Below are 17189 nucleotides of genomic sequence, written 5' to 3'. Positions count from 1 at the left end.
GACATTCCACCTGCTGATCTGCCTGCCTTTGTTGATTTTGAAGCTGCTAGATGATACTCCTTAAAGCCTGTGATTGAAATCTGCTTCTCTGACCATGTTTCCTGCAACTACACAATATCAACATTTTGACAGATGGTTAATGAAATCTTTCTCTCTCACTTTACTGCTAAGACCATTTACATTCCAAGAACACAAGGATAATATGCTGAAACTATGACTACTTGATATTTTATGCCCCATCTAGAGAAGCTATCCCTGTTTTGCCATACTACTGCAGCAGTCCCACTGTCAGACCAGGTAACAACTGTTGTTTTACTTCCTGGTGAAGCTTGATTAGCCTTAAATTAAATACACTCAATGTGATCTGATTGAAGGTGTTTAAGGTTGTTGATGACCCAGACCAGCTTTTAGATGGCTATCCTATTTAAAGTGTCATGACTTCCTCTAGACCTGTAGTGAGGAATTATCTCAATCCTTACAGATTCAGTGTACCCCATACTGTTGATAATCCTCCTAATAGTCATATGCAAAGTTCCATTGGGCTAGCATGAATGTTGAGATAGCTGTTCTGTGCCATGGTTCATTGGCATGTCTCAAGTGTATTCTAGAATGGCAGTCTGGGCTGTAAGGCCTACCAAGACTGCATGGCAAGGGGGATTTGACTGATGCTGAACTTGACTGAAGATACAAGGTTGATCATTAGACAAAACGGAGGACAGAGCTGTTGCTTGAACCTGAGCAAGGGAAGTCTGTCTTGGGCTAAGGCCAATTTGTTGATTGCCCTGAGATTCCTTTGAGATCTTGTGGGGAGGTGCATTACTCTGGTCCTCTAAATTTGAATCATAGGATGCCGGTGACACTCTGTATGCTAGCCAGACTACGCTGTCAGGAGCTACTTGAACAACGACTCTCCTTTTCGATTGAATAGGCTGTGATGGTGTGAGCTCTTTAGACTGTGAAATGTTATGTGCTTTTTTTTTTGTAAAATTGAGTAGAGTGGCCGTAATCTCTGCTGGTCATTGCCGTCCTTTGAAGGTTGTAAAAGTCCTGTGGGCAGTAATGTTAGATCTGTTTCTTTATTCTGCTTGTTATTCCTGGCCTTGCTGAGACGTTTATATTTTCTCTTAGTTATAAGTGGCTTTGCATTTTTGAATGCTCCATCCTGAGACCTCATTGGAGAGCTCTGTGAAGGATTATGGACCACTAAGTGCTCCAATTTAGTCTCAATATTTTTTTTGCATCGAGGTCCACTCAGCATCTTTTTCTGTGTCTGGCATGGCACCATGGCTGGGATCAAGTGTTGGTTTCGAAATGGGGGTGTCCTGCACCCTCCCGAACTGGCTTGCTTCATAGTTTACCTGCAGAGAAACCTCAATGTCAAGATTTGAGGCGCAGTCAAGTGCCAAGGAAGATTTTGTAGGCTTAATGGCGGCCAAGATTTCTGCCAGGATGGACGGCATTGTTTTTGAGACATCCAAATAAGAAGAGCATTGTCACAATAGATAAACTGTCAGATCTTTCTTCTTTCTGCACTCACTTGGTAAGATTGTTATGGTCTTCAAATTTTTGGTCAATAACATGAATTGCTAAGGAGTTTAGAATGTTAACTTGTAGGTCAAGTTTTTCTGAATGGAAAGAAAGGGCAGAAGAGATCACCTGCAGTGAGTTTAGAAAGGGGGGGCCCACAATGGCGGCAACACTAGTGCATTATGGCCCGTATCATGTGAGACCCTCTGGTCATTAGGCTTCATCCCGGCAAGCTGGTCGGAGTCCTGCTGCCGTCAAGAGACATGCACAGTGTCCCAGGCTTACTGCTAAGCTTGGAGAGAGTTGCCTCATTGCTGTGGCCTTTGGAGAGAGGTGAATCTGTGGAGTCCCCTAAGTATGCTTTCACTGGCAAATGGGAGTCCAAAAGGGCTTATTCATTAGACCGTAGAATCTTTATTGGAGAAAGCAGGATGTTCTAATCATGTTTGGGGACTGAAGTTGTTGTCGAGTCCTGCTGTTCAAAAAGACCATCTTGACTATCATTGAATTGGCTCAATAAGAGCTCTTGCCATTGCAATTTATTTAGAGGGGATTTAACTTAGCGCAATTCACACAGGAGGACGGAGGATCTCTGTGAGGAGACATGGTGGAAGATGATATTTTCCACAATAGCAGAGGAAGACAGTTTCGTCTAACATAAATATTTGTCAGATACATGCACATCAGCCAGGATTTCCAGTTGCTTTGGCCTATTTGTTTTTAGAAGGTCCTTCTCTGTCAACACCAGGTTAGAGCAAACCTCAGCCAATGAGCTAACCAATGTGAATCTGTGAGAAGGAGCAGAGGTTGCTATAGGAGATTCAAGGAAGTCAGTAATCTTTTCTTTCCTCAGTCTTTTGGAGACAGGACTTGAAGTGACCGGTGTGCACTTACAAATGCCTTCTGTGACTGTAGAATTAACTTTTGCATTTGGCCCTCATCTCTTGGCAACTTTTGATGCACTACACACCTTTCTGGACCTCATTGCGCTAAGTAGCGGGTGGTAAGGATTTGACAATGAGTTGCAGCAAATTGATTTTTGGCCTGTCACTGAAGGTCTTCTTATTACACTAATGGGTGACTAGGTGATTAATGCAGCTGAACTATCTGGCCACTCTCAGTAGTGACAGGTGGACTGTTAACGTTGGATAAAAGGTATAACTTAGTCCTTCAACCACCACAATTAGCTGGATGACTGAAGTACTTTATTTCTGTTTCACAGATGGAGGTGCCTCCACACCACACCTACACCTTTGATAGGGGGGTCCGAGCTTGCCCCAAATGTTGTAACATACACCGCCACACCCGACCTTTCACCTGAGGTAGAGGGCACGAGCACACCCTGAACATTGCTGGTGGCACCTGAATGATAATTGAACTGAAGAGAACGGAAGAGCAATAGCGAGCGGGGCACTGCAGGCCTCCTACAAGCTGCACCCGGACTGACCGGGCTGCTTCCGCAGTAGTCCCAGGCATGCACTCTGCAAAGGTCAGCTATGTCCTCTGCACTCGGGTCAGCAGTGCTTTCTGGAGCTCACAATAGGCAGCAGGTTAAGCAACAAAAGTAGATGCTGCCAGGGGCACAAGTCTCGGCCACATTGTGGTGTGCAATAAATAAATATAGTTGCAGGGAGCCAAAACGGAGGAACAAGTGACTGACAGGCTAAGGGCTGCGGCGTGGATGAAGGGGCAACTTTGCAGCTCCAAAGACCGGACAGGTGGCCGATGCTGGTCAATAGCCTCCTCACCTCCCATCCTCACCCAGCTCTACCTGGTCTGGAGGTCAACGTTGTGGCAGCTCAGGGCTATGCAGTAAAAGTTTCATGTAAGGGGCAGGGCTCATAATGTGCATGTTTACTGTCCTCTTTGGGATGAGGCGCGTATATTTGATGAATAGCTTCTAACGCTGTGCGTATGGCTGTTGCCGTAAGTATGTCACTCAGTTGTTGCTATCTTACCTTGCATGTCCTGACTCACAAGAAAGGCTTCTGAAAACCAGGGGCCATATTTATACTTTTTGACGCAAAACTGCGCTAACGCAGTTTTGCGCCAAAAAAATTAGCGCCGGCTAACGCCATTCTGAAGCACCATGCGGGCGCCGTATTTATTGAATGGCGTTAGCCGGCGTTAGCCGACCGGCGCTGCCTGGTGTGCGTGAAAAAAAAAACACGTACACCAGGCAGCGCCGGCGTAGGGAAAAATGGCGTTTGGGCGTCCAAAAATGGGGCAAGTCAGGCTGAGGCAAAAAAATCGTCTTAACCCGATTTGCGGCATTTTTTTTGGGCGCCCAGACGCCATTAACATGACTCCTGTCTTAGCAAAGACAGGAGTCATGCCCCCTTGCCCAATGGCCATGCCCAGGGGACTTATGTCCCCTGGGCATGGTCATTGGGCACAGTGGCATGTAGGGGGGCACAAATCAGGCCCCCATATGCCCACATTTTTTTTAAAAAAAAATACTTACCACAACTTACCTTTTCTTCCCTGGGATGGGTCCCTCCATCCTTGGGTGTCCTCCTGGGGTGGGCAAGGGTGGCAGGGGGTGTACCTGGGGGCTTGGGAGGGCACCTCTGGGCTCATTCTGAGCCCACAGGTCCCTTAACGCCTGCCCTGACCCAGGCGCTAAAATCCGGTGCAAATGCGGGTTTTTTAGTCCCGCCCACTCCCGGGCGTCATTTTTGCCCGGGAGTATAAATCCGACGCAATAGCATCGGAGTCATTTTTTAAGACGGGAACGCCTACCTTGCATATCATTAACGCAAGGAAGGTGTTCACGCAAAAAAATGACGCTAACTCCATGAACTTTGGCGCTAGACGCGTCTAACGCCAAAGTATAAATATGGAGTTAGTTTTGCGTCGAATTTGCGTCGAAAAAAACGACGCAAATTCGGCGCAAACGGAGTATAAATATGCCCCCAGGTTTCCAAAGTGGAAGTATGGAAAGTAGGCACATGTGTCATGAAAACAGTGGAGCTATCCAGGGAGTGTGAGGAACTGGCTCTTTTTCAGGGAGAATGGCAAATGAGCATGCGCTTCACATGCCAGGAACATGTGTGAACAGCAGACAAGGCAGGGATACCCTGTAAACACAAAGTTCATCTAATCCCTAATGAAAAACACACCAAACAATGGTGATTCTTTGTGGCTGCTGAACACAGCTTGGAACAAATAATAGTTAGAAAGGATGCGCCGCAAACTTTTTAAAAAGTTGATAATATGCTTCTGGAACCAGAGAAGGAGGCTGTGAGAAGTGTAAAAACAGAGAAGTCCCAATTTTGCGTAGATGTTTTTAGTGGGGCTAATTAATAAAATATAGTTACACATGATGAATATAGTTCTCATATGTAGTACACTGCAAAAGCCACGGCGTGAAGCTCAAACTATTTGTTTCGCTCAAAACACAAGCAAGGCAAGTGGCAGGGGCAAGGGTGGGATGACAATGAGTCAATTAAAAGCAAAAGGATCACAAAGATCTAAATCTAAGAGAATTCAACTTGTTTAAGGTTGTTGATGACCCAGACACACGCCATCCGCACCTTCTGCTTCGCACGAGCCACAACTGCTCATAAGACAAACAGAGTTTGTTTTCTTTGGGGTTTTGATATATAGTCCTCAATTAAATAGGTGGGGCCTAAATTGCAGACTACAACTCACTATTAGTGTGATGTACACTAGTGCTTCAAAACCAAAAACATACCCCGCATTATGTCTACAGTTAGGGGAGTAACGGACAACCCTGCAGTGCCCGCCGTGCGGCCCCCCCGAGCGGGCCCCCCGACTTTCATACATATAGGGGGGTCCCCTCAGCTTGTCAGCGCGTGGGGATGAGTATTGCCAGGGACCACCCTCATCATTCCTTGCAAGGGGGTGCGCACACATAGGTTTTACTTTTCTTACATCACTGCCTACAGTGTGTTTAACAGTGTGTGGTGCAGTGTGACAGAGAAGTAGTAGCCAAGTTGCTCAAGGGAGAAATGAGACAGTCAGAGTGGGGTGCATTGATGACTCACAGGATGATTAAAAATAGTCCTGAATGGAGCTCTTCGAAAGTGCATGTGCACACTTGTACGTAAATATGTTTGAATATACAAGGATTCAGAGTGTGTCCTCAAAGTAAGTTTATTGACTTAAGCAGGACGATCCGACATGTTAACACAACCTCTTCCACCGGACTTCCTCTCTCTCTCTCTCAACCCTTAACCGCCCACATTACATACCACCACATTCCAATCCCACATTCCAACTACGCTCAGCACCTGTTGAAATGTCAACAAGTGCTGAGCAAGTACTGAGAGCCAACACATCTTTCCCCTTAATATAACAACTAAAAATACAATAATACTAGTCACCCAAAAGCTATGCATACATACATAAAATAAATTCCTATACATAAGAATTAAACAGCAACATTACAGCTTGTGTGTTGGAAAGTACACTGTTTCTTTGCATTGTTACCCCCTTTTTCTTCCTGTTGGCATTGTGTTTGACTGTGTTCACTTGGATCCTGCTAACCAGGACCCCAGTGATTATGCTCTCTCTCCCAAAACTCTGTATTTCATCTCACAATTGGCATAATGGTGCTCCCATGTAAGCCCCTAGTAAATGGTACCCAGGGCATCGCAGCTCCAGGGGATCCCTATGGGCTGCAGCAGGTATTTTGCCAAAAATAGGGAGCCCATGCAAAGGGTTCTGCAGGCTTGCCATTGCAGTCTCCGTGAACTGCTTGCATGCACCCGTTTTCACTACAGGTCACTGCACCAGGCCACTATAAGCCACCCCTATGGTAGGCCTTCTCAGCCCAGAGGGCAGGGTGCAGGCACCTGTGTGTGAGAGCACCCCTGCACTAGCAGAGGTGTCTCCATGAACTCCAGATCCATTTTCCAAGACTTTATGAGTGTGGGATGCCATTTGACATGTGTACTGGACATAGGCCACCACCTATGTCCAGTAATAATGGTAACTACAAACCTAGGCATGTTTGGTATCGAACATGTTGGAATCATACCCCAATATTTTTGCAAGTATTTGTTGTATGATTCCATGCACTCTGGCAGCTCTTTAGAGTACCTCCAGCATTTCTCCTACAGCCTTCCAAGGTTTTCCAGGCAGCCCAATCTGCTGCCACCTCATAGACAGGTTTCTGCCCTCTTGTTGCTTGAGCAGCTCAAGCCCAGGAAGGCAGAACAAAGGATTTCTTTTGGGAGAGGGTGCTACACCCTCTCCCTTTGGAAATAGGTGTTACATGGCTTGGGAGGGGTAGCCTCCCCAAGCCACTGGTATGCTTTGAAGGGCACATTTGGCACCTTCCATGCATAAGCCAGTCCATGCCAGATCAGGGACCTCCAGTCCCTTCTTTGGCAGGGAACTCGACATTGGAAAGGGGAGTGACAACTCCCCTGACCATCACCACCCCATTGGTGGTGCTCAGTGCTCCTCATGTGGTCCCTGGATTTTGCCATCTTGAATACAAGGTTGGCAGGGAAGTCTGGGATCATCTGAGTGGCCATGTCAGGCAGGTGATGTCAGAGCCCCCTCCTGATAGGTGGTCACCTGCTAGGTGACCAATCCCCCTTTCAGGGCTTATATGGGTCTCTCTTTTGGGTGGTTCCTCAGATTTGGCTTGCAAGATTCAAGCAGAATTCCTCTGCAACCTCCACTTCAACTTCAGACCAAAGAAACTGCATCTGGACTCTCCAGGGCCCAACAAAATGGAACAAGGAGGAAGACATCACCTGCAACATTGTTTCCACAGCTTCTGCAACATTTCCCTGGCCGTGCATCCTTTGAGGACTGCCTGTCTTCAGTCTGCACAGGAAAAAATAAGGAATCTCCCTTGGAGTGAAGGAGTCACTCCCCTGCATCTGCAGGCACCAACAGCAACAATGACCTGCTGCGTGGATCCTTCTCCCACTGAGCTGCATGGATCCTGCATTATGCATAGTGGTAGAAAGTGGTCCCGTCGATCCTCTCTAACAGCTATCCAACTTGGGTGGAGGTAAGCCCTTGTCTTATCATGAAGGACAGTACCCCTATGCACCACATATTTTGCAGCTGCCAAGGCTTGTTGGCACTTCCTCCAAGGGGTCTTCCGATATCCTGTAGCTCCAGCCCCCAGCACTCCTTCCTGAAATGTACAGCTCCCTGAGTGGCTGTCCTGCAGCATGGGACTCCTTTTCGTAGTGCTGTATGGGCTCCAATTGCAACTTCTGAGTACCTGTCCTGTAAGACTTCTGTGACTGCTGCCTGTGCTTCTGTGGGCTCTCTGCAATGCTGAGGGTCCCCTCGGACTTCTCCTCCTGGGTTGAGTCCTCCTGGGCCTTTCTGGTCCCCGGCACCACCACTTTTCACCAACTGCGAGTTTTGCCTCTACCAAGGCTTGTTGGTGGAATCTGAACACGCAAACCCGACTGCAATCTTCCTTCCAGTGTGAGACATCACATGCATCCTCCAGGAACTCAAATGCGACTCCAGGGCTGCAGTGCTAACTTTCCTTCCTCACTGTCAACCAACTCCTGCATCCTCAGCTTGGCGGGTAGGGGCTCCTGCCCCCACTGGACTCTGCTGTATCTTCTGGACTTGGTCCACTCTTTCCACAGTTCTTCCTCTTCAGGAATCCACTGTGTTAGACCTGACAGCCTTAGGGTAGTCACCCCTAACTTTTTGCCTGCCTCCCTCCACTTTGTGGACACTGTTTTTGCTGGTTTATAGACTCTGCGCACTTAACCCCTGCTAACCAGGGCTAAAGTGCATATGCTCTCTCCCCTAAAACATGGTAACCTGGAATCATACCTGATTGGACTATTTAATCTACTTATAAGTCCCTAGTAATGTGCACTACATGTGCCTAGGGCCTGTAGATTAAATGCTACTAGTGGACCTGCAGCACTAGTTGTGCCACCCACTTAAGTAGCCCCCTTAACCTTGTCTCAGGCTTGCCATTGCAAGGCCTGTGTGTGCAGTTTCACTGCCACCTCGACTTGGCATTTAAAAGTACTTGCCAAGCCTAGAACTCCCCTTTTTCTACATATAAGTCACCCTTAATGTGTGCCCTAGGTAACTCCTAGAGCAGGGTGCTGTGTAGGTAAAAGGCAGGACATGTACCTGTGTAGTTATATGTCCTGGTAGTGTAAAGCTCCTAAATTCGTTTTTACACTACTGTGAGGCCTGCTCCCTTCATAGGCTAACATTGGGGCTGCCCTCATACACTGTTGGAGTGGCAGCTGCTGATCTGAAAGGAGCAGGGAGGTCATATTTAGTATGGCCAGAATGGTAATACAAAATCCTGCTGACTGGTGAAGTCGGATTTAATATTACTATTCTAGAAATGCCACTTTTAGAAAGTGAGCATTTCTTTGCACTAAAATCTTGTTGTGCCCTTCAATCCACGTCTGGCTAGGTTTAGTTGACAGCTCCTTGTGCATTCACTCAGACACACCCCAAACACAGGGTACTCAGCCTCACTTGCATACATCTTCATTTTGAATGGGTCTTCCTGGGCTGGGAGGGTGGAGGGCCTGCCCTCACACAAAGGACTACCACACCCCCTTCTGGGACTCTGGCAGACAGGATTGAGCTGAAAGGGAACTTGGTGCATTTCTTAGAGACTCTTTGAAGTCACCCCCACTTCAAAGGCACAACTTAGTATAAAACAGGGCCTCTGTCCTACCTCATGAGACACTTGCTGGAGAAGAAACCTGAACCAGAAACTACATCCTGCCAAGAAGAACTGCCTGGCTGCTCAAAGGACTCACCTGTCTGCTTTCTACAAAGGACTGCTGCCTTGCTGTTGCCCTGCTGCCTTGCTGAACTCTTGTCTGGCTGTGAAAGTGCTCTCCAAGGGCTTGGATAGAGCTTGCCTCCTGTTCCTTGAAGTCTCAGGACCAAAAAGACTTCTCTCTTTTACTTGGACGCTCCGTGCGCCGTAAATTTCGACGCACAGCTTGTCTCGCGGCGAGAAAAACGCCGCACTCCGACGCTGATCGACGCGCCGCTCTTGGGACGATCGAAGATCCGACGCACGGCCACGCAAGGACAACGCCGCCCGACCTCTAGAGGAGAAATCGACGCAACGCCTGCCGTGAGATCGTAATTTCAACGCGCAGCCCCGCAGATCGAAGTCTAGAGGAGAAATCGACGCGACGCCTGCAGTGAGATCGTAATTTCGAGGCTCAGCCCCGCAGACCGACGCGCAGCCGGAGAACAAGCAAGAAAATCCACGCACAGACCCGGGACATCTGGTAATCCCCGCGATCCACAGAAAGAGACTGTCCGAGTGCCGGAAAAAGACGCCGACTTCCCCGTGTGGAAAATAACGACGCAAGTTTGTGTGTGCTGGGGAGAAATCGACGCACACACCCTTTTTCCACGCACCTCTTCTCTGGTGGCCCTCTGAGGAGATTTTTCCACTCCCAACCAGGTACTTGTGCTTAAAAGAGACTTTGTTTACATTCTAAAGACTTAAGACACTTTATATCACTGTCCTGTGATATTTCTACAATTTTCCATTGCAACTTTATTCTTTTTGACCTACAATTATCCTGATAAATATTATATATTTTTCTAAACACTGTGTGGTGTATTTTTGTGGTGCTATATGGTGGTATTGTATGATTTATTGCACAAATACTTTACACATTGCCTTCTAAGTTAAGCCTGACTGCTCGTGCCAAGCTACCATCGGGTGGGCACAGGATAATCTTGGATAGTGTGTGACTTACCCTGACTAGAGTGAGGGCTTTTGCTTGGACAGAGGGTAACCTGACTGCCAACCAAAAACCCAATTTCTAACATTGGTGATCAGCGGTGAGGATAGGACTTGTATTTGTGCAGTGACATACAGTAGCTAAGTATTTCACTACCTACCCACAGTTGAAGGTCAACTTGGTTTTTATCTCTTTTTGAAAACCCGATTCTTTTCCTGACAATTTTCAAAAACTAAATCCTCACTCAACATGTCTCTGACTGGGTCTCAGACAGGGGACTTTGACCTAGTCCAGTTGGATGCATATACGGTCAAACAACTAAGAGGATTCTGCAGGGCATTGAGGGTACCCACCCAAGGGTCCTCCAGAAAGGAGGACTTTCAAGTGGCGCTGAGGGCCTGGGCAGAAGCCCATTTAGAGGATGATGAGGAAGAGGAGCCAGAACATGGTCCCTCAGAGGAATTTTCACTATCGGTAGATGGTGTTACCACTGCAATTGTGCACCCTTCCAGACCAGGGAGCAGTGTCTCCATGCAAAGCCTGACCGCAGAGGAAAGGAGAGAGGAAAGGGAGTTCCAATTGCAAATGGCAAAACTGAAAATTGAGGCTCAACAGGAGGAGAGGAAGGCAGAGAGAGAAGCCAAACAAGCTGAGGCTGAAAGAGCAGCCAAACAGATTGAAGCTGAAAGAACAGCCAAACAAATTCAAGCAGAAGCTGAGAGGGCAGCCAAACAAGCGGAAGCTGAAAGAGCAGCCAAACAAGTGGAAGCTGAAAGAGCTTTGGCTGAAAAGAAACTATTGTTGGCTCATGAACTGAGTCTCAAGGAGCTGGAGATCAAGGCAAGACAGTCTGAATCCAGCAATAATGGTGGCAGCATACAGACAGGACCTGCTGGAGAAAAGAAGGTTCGTATACCCAAAAATGTGGTGCCCAGTTTTGTGGTGGGAGATGACATAGATAAATGGTTAGCTGCTTATGAAGTTGCACTAAGGGCTAATGAGGTTACTGAAGGGCAATGGGGGGTAGCTATGTGGGGTTATGAACCGCCATTGGGGAGGGACACACTTCTCACATTGGATCCACCGGATCAAAACACATACCCACTTCAGAAAGCCACTTTACTTGCCAAGTTTGGGCTGACCCCTGAGGGATACCGTCAGAGGTTCAGGGACAGCACCAAACAAACCACACAAACATGGGTAGATTTCTTTGATTTCTCCAATAAGGCACTGAATGGATGGGTGCGGGGCAACAAAGTAGCAGATTATAAAGGTTTATATGACTTGATTCTGAGAGAGCATATGCTTAATGTTACTTATACAGATTTGCGCCAGCACCTAGTGGATAGTAAGCTGACTGATCCCAGGAAGCTTGCTGAGGAGGCGGACCTCTGGGTTAGCACCAGAGTGTCCAAGAAGGTACCTGGGGGGGACTCCCACAAGGGTGGTCAGGGTTCCCAACAGAAGAAAGAGGGGGGAGATAAACTTGCAGATAAGGAACTCTCTAAAGGCCCCCAAAAGAATTCCCAGGGAGGGGGTGGCAACCCTTCCTTTTCTAAATTTCGGAAAAAGCCAGGGACATATGACAAGTCAGGGAAATCTAGCCCCAAATGCATGGAGTGTTACCAATATGGTCACTACAAAGGCGATCCACAGTGCCCCAAGAGGGCACCGTCCACTACCGGACAGGCACCTGGGTTGACTAGTGTAGCGCTCGGGGGGGAGATGGACCCAACTAGCTTTGGGGAGCAGGTAGAGATTTCCCTAGTGTCCCTGGGAGAAGGAGAAATGGTGCCCAAGGCCCACATGCCCAGGAATACTTCCAAGTATCGGCAGTGGGTCACCATTGATGGGCAGAAGGTGGAGGCTCTGCGTGACACAGGAGCCAGTATGACTACTATCATGAGTCAGCTGGTGTCAACAGAGCAGATAGTACCTAATACATTCCACCAGGTCAGAGTCGCTGACAATCGCGAGAGTCACCTACCAGTGGCTCTGGTTCCCTTTGAGTGGAGGGGGGTCTCTGGTACTCTGAAAGTAGCTGTGAGTCCTGCCATGCCTGTAGATTGTCTGTTAGGCAATGACCTTGAGCACACTGCTTGGAAAGAAGTGGAGCTCAGGTCTCACCTGGAGATGTTAGGGTTACCTGAGTGGGTTTGCATGACCACACGGTCCATGGCTGACCGAGAGGGAGGTCAAGGGCATCTGGAGCCTGGAACGATGGCCCAGAGAGCTGCCAGGAGGAGGGACCAGGGGTGCGGGAAACCGGCCCCAGCAGTTCCCACAGTGGCTGACGGGGCTCCTGAGGAGGAGGCTCCCGAGCCAACTGGGGAAGACATTGCCGCCCTGGGTGACTTACCTGAGCTTGCTGGCTGGCAAGTTGAGGGTGGACCCACCAGGGAGGAATTCTGCAAGGCGCAGAAAGAATGTCCCACTCTGGAAGGTTTGAGGAAACAAGCCTCAAACCAGGCAGCAGGCGACGCCTCTGGCGATCACCACCTATATTGGGAGAATGATCTCCTCTACAGTGAGCCTAAGGTTCCGGGCTTTGGGGCAGCACGTATGCTGGTGGTCCCCCAATGTTACCGAACCTTCCTACTGGGTCTGGCTCACGACATTCCCCTGGCAGGACATTTGGGGCAGGGCAAGACCTTTAACAGGCTTGTCACCCACTTTTATTGGCCCAAAATGAGGACACACTCAGATAAGTTCTGCAGATCCTGTCCTACCTGCCAGGCCAGTGGTAAAGCAGGAAAAAGGGTTAAAACCCCCCTGATTCCACTTCCTGTCGTTGGCACTCCCTTTGAAAGGGTGGGCATCGACATTGTTGGTCCCTTGGACCCCAAAACTGCCTTAGGCAACAGGTTCATCCTGGTTTTGGTGGACCATGCCACCCGTTACCCAGAGGCAATCCCTCTGAGGACCGTAACTGCACAGGTGGTGGCCAGAACCCTGATGGGGATATTTACCCGTGTAGGATTCCCCAAGGAAATAGTGTCTGACAGAGGCACTAACTTCATGTCTGCATACATGAAGTCTCTGTGGGATGCGTGTGGTGTAACTTACAAGTTCACCACACCCTATCACCCCCAGTCTAATGGTCTTGTGGAGAGATTCAACAAGACCCTGAAAGGCATGATTGGTGGCCTCCCTGAGGCCATGAGGCGTAAGTGGGACGTCCTCTTACCATGCCTTCTCTTTGCTTACAGAGAGGTCCCCCAGAGGGGGTTAGGGTTCAGTCCCTTTGAACTTCTCTACGGGTACCCTGTCAGGGGACCCTTAAGCATTGTCCAAGAGGGATTGGAGAAAGCTCCAAAGACACCCCCTCAGGATGTGGTCAGCTATATGTTGGCCCTCCGCAACCAGATGACCCGCTTCTGGAAAGAAGCCCAAGATAACCTTGAGGCCAGTCAAGAGGTGATGAAACAATGGTATGACCAGAAGGCCACCCTGGTAGAGTTTCAACCTGGAGACAAAGTGTGGGTAATGGAGCCAGTAGAGCCCAGAGCTCTCCAGGACCGCTGGTCTGGCCCATTTGAAGTAAAGGAGCGGAAAGGGGAGGCCACTTACCTAGTGGACCTCCAAACCCCTAGGAATCCCCTAAGGGTGCTCCATGTGAACCGACTAAAAGCTCATTTTGAGAGATCAACATGCTCCTGGTCACAGATGAAGGAACGGAAGAGGAGAGTGAACCTCTCCCCGACCTCCTCTCTGCCCAAGAAGGTGATGGGTCAGTAAGCGGGGTCATTCTGTCTGACTCCCTGACTCTAAATCAGAAAGGAGACTGCTATGAGCTGTTGGAGCAGTTCTCCCCCCTGTTCTCCCTTACTCCTGGACTGACCCACCTCTGTGTTCATGATATTGACACTGGTGACAGTCTCCCTGTGAAAAACAAAATGTACAGGTTGTCGGATAAGGTGAAGGCCAGCATCAAGGAGGAGGTCTCCAAGATGTTGACTCTAGGGGTTATTGAGAAATCCAGTAGTCCCTGGGCCAGCCCAGTGGTGTTGGTCCCTAAGGCTACTGCCCCAGGTGCGAAGCCAGAACTCCGGTTCTGTGTGGACTACCGGGGTCTCAACTCAGTCACACGGACTGATGCTCACCCCATCCCCCGAGCTGATGAGCTCGTGGACAGACTAGGCGCTGCCAAGTTCCTGAGTACGTTTGATCTTACTTCAGGGTACTGGCAGATCACCCTGACTGAGGGGGCCAAGGAAAGATCTGCATTCTCAACCCCTGATGGCCATTACCAGTTCCGGGTGATGCCGGTTGGGTTGAAAAATGCCCTGCTACCTTCCAACAGTTGGTTAACGGGGTTCTAGCTGGCAAGGATGCCTTCTGTGCAGCCTACCTGGATGACATAGCTGTCTACAGTTCCAGCTGGGAGGAACACCTGCTTCACCTCAAAGAGGTGCTTCAGGCCCTGCAACAGGCAGGTCTGACCATCAAGGCCAGTAAGTGCTTGATTGGGCAGGGTTCCGTGGTGTACTTGGGACACCTACTGGGTGGTGGCAAGGTGCAGCCACTCCAGGCCAAGATTGAAATTATCAAGGCCTGGCAACCCCCACGAACGCAGACTGAGGTGAGAGCCTTTCTAGGCCTCACAGGATACTACCGCAGGTTTGTCAAGGGCTATGGTACCATTGTAACACCCTTGACAGAACTCACTTCCAAGAAACAACCTAGGTTGGTGAACTGGACAGAGGCTTGTCAGAAAGCCTTTGACGCCCTGAAGGAAGCCATGTGCACGGCCCCCGTACTCATGGCCCCTGACTACTCCCAGGAATTTATCGTACAGACAGACGCTTCAGAGCATGGCATAGGGGCAGTCCTAGCACAGCTGAATGAGGAGGGCAGAGATCAACCGGTAGTCTTAATTAGCAGAAGGCTATTACCACGGGAACAGAGGTGGAGTGCTATTGAGAGAGAAGCTTTTGCTGTGGTCTGGGCACTGAAGAAGCTAAGACCCTACCTGTTTGGGACTCACTTCCGGGCTCAGACAGACCACAGGCCCCTCAGATGGCTCATGCAGATGAGGGGTGAGAATCCAAAACTCTTGAGGTGGTCCATTTCCCTACAGGGGATGGACTTTACGGTGGAACATCGCCCAGGGGTTGACCACGCCAATGCTGATGGTCTCTCCAGGTACTTCCGCCTTAGCGATGAGAGTTCCCAGGAGGTCGGGTAGCTCTCCCCACTTTCAGCTGGGGGGGACACATGTTAGACCTGACAGCCTTAGGGTAGTCACCCCTAACTTTTTGCCTGCCTCCCTCCACTTTGTGGACACTGTTTTTGCTGGTTTATAGACTCTGCGCACTTAACCCCTGCTAACCAGGGCTAAAGTGCATATGCTCTCTCCCCTAAAACATGGTAACCTGGAATCATACCTGATTGGACTATTTAATCTACTTATAAGTCCCTAGTAATGTGCACTACATGTGCCTAGGGCCTGTAGATTAAATGCTACTAGTGGACCTGCAGCACTAGTTGTGCCACCCACTTAAGTAGCCCCCTTAACCTTGTCTCAGGCTTGCCATTGCAAGGCCTGTGTGTGCAGTTTCACTGCCACCTCGACTTGGCATTTAAAAGTACTTGCCAAGCCTAGAACTCCCCTTTTTCTACATATAAGTCACCCTTAATGTGTGCCCTAGGTAACTCCTAGAGCAGGGTGCTGTGTAGGTAAAAGGCAGGACATGTACCTGTGTAGTTATATGTCCTGGTAGTGTAAAGCTCCTAAATTCGTTTTTACACTACTGTGAGGCCTGCTCCCTTCATAGGCTAACATTGGGGCTGCCCTCATACACTGTTGGAGTGGCAGCTGCTGATCTGAAAGGAGCAGGGAGGTCATATTTAGTATGGCCAGAATGGTAATACAAAATCCTGCTGACTGGTGAAGTCGGATTTAATATTACTATTCTAGAAATGCCACTTTTAGAAAGTGAGCATTTCTTTGCACTAAAATCTTGTTGTGCCCTTCAATCCACGTCTGGCTAGGTTTAGTTGACAGCTCCTTGTGCATTCACTCAGACACACCCCAAACACAGGGTACTCAGCCTCACTTGCATACATCTGCATTTTGAATGGGTCTTCCTGGGCTGGGAGAGTGGAGGGCCTGCCCTCACACAAAGGACTGCCACAGCCCCTACTGGGACTCTGGCAGACAGGATTGAGCTGAAAGGGAACTTGGTGCATTTCTTAGAGACTCTTTGAAGTCACCCCCACTTCAAAGGCACAACTTAGTATAAAACAGGGCCTCTGCCCTACCTCATGAGACACTTGCTGGAGTAGAAACCTGAACCAGAAACTACATCCTGCCAAGAAGAACTGCCTGGCTGCTCAAAGGACTCACCTGTCTGCTTTCTACAAAGGACTGCTGCCTTGCTGTTGCCCTGCTGCCTTGCTGAACTCTTGTCTGGCTGTGAAAGTGCTCTCCAAGGGCTTGGATAGAGCTTGCCTCCTGTTCCTTGAAGTCTCAGGACCAAAAAGACTTCTCTCTTTTACTTGGACGCTCCGTGCGCCGTAAATTTCGACGCACAGCTTGTCTCGCGGCGAGAAAAACGCCGCACTCCGACGCTGATCGACGCGCCGCTCTTGGGACGATCGAAGATCCGACGCACGGCCACGCAAGGACAACGCCGCCCGACCTCTAGAGGAGAAATCGACGCGACGCCTGCCGTGAGATCGTAATTTCAACGCGCAGCCCCGCAGATCGAAGTCTAGAGGAGAAATCGACGCGACGCCTGCCGTGAGATCGTAATTTCGACGCGCAGCCCCGCAGACCGACGCGCAGCCGGAGAACAAGCAGGAAAATCCACGCACAGACCCGGGACATCTGGTAATCCCCGCGATCCACAGAAAGAGACTGTCCGAGCGCCGGAAAAACGACGCCGACTTCCCCGCGTGGAAAATAACGACGCAAGTTCGTGTGTGCTGGGGAGAAATCGACGCACACACCCTTTT

Source organism: Pleurodeles waltl, chromosome 5 (genome assembly GCF_031143425.1).
Source record: "Pleurodeles waltl isolate 20211129_DDA chromosome 5, aPleWal1.hap1.20221129, whole genome shotgun sequence".
In the NCBI taxonomy this organism is placed as follows: Eukaryota; Metazoa; Chordata; class Amphibia; order Caudata; family Salamandridae; genus Pleurodeles; species Pleurodeles waltl.
Note: the sequence above shows the minus strand (reverse complement) of the source record.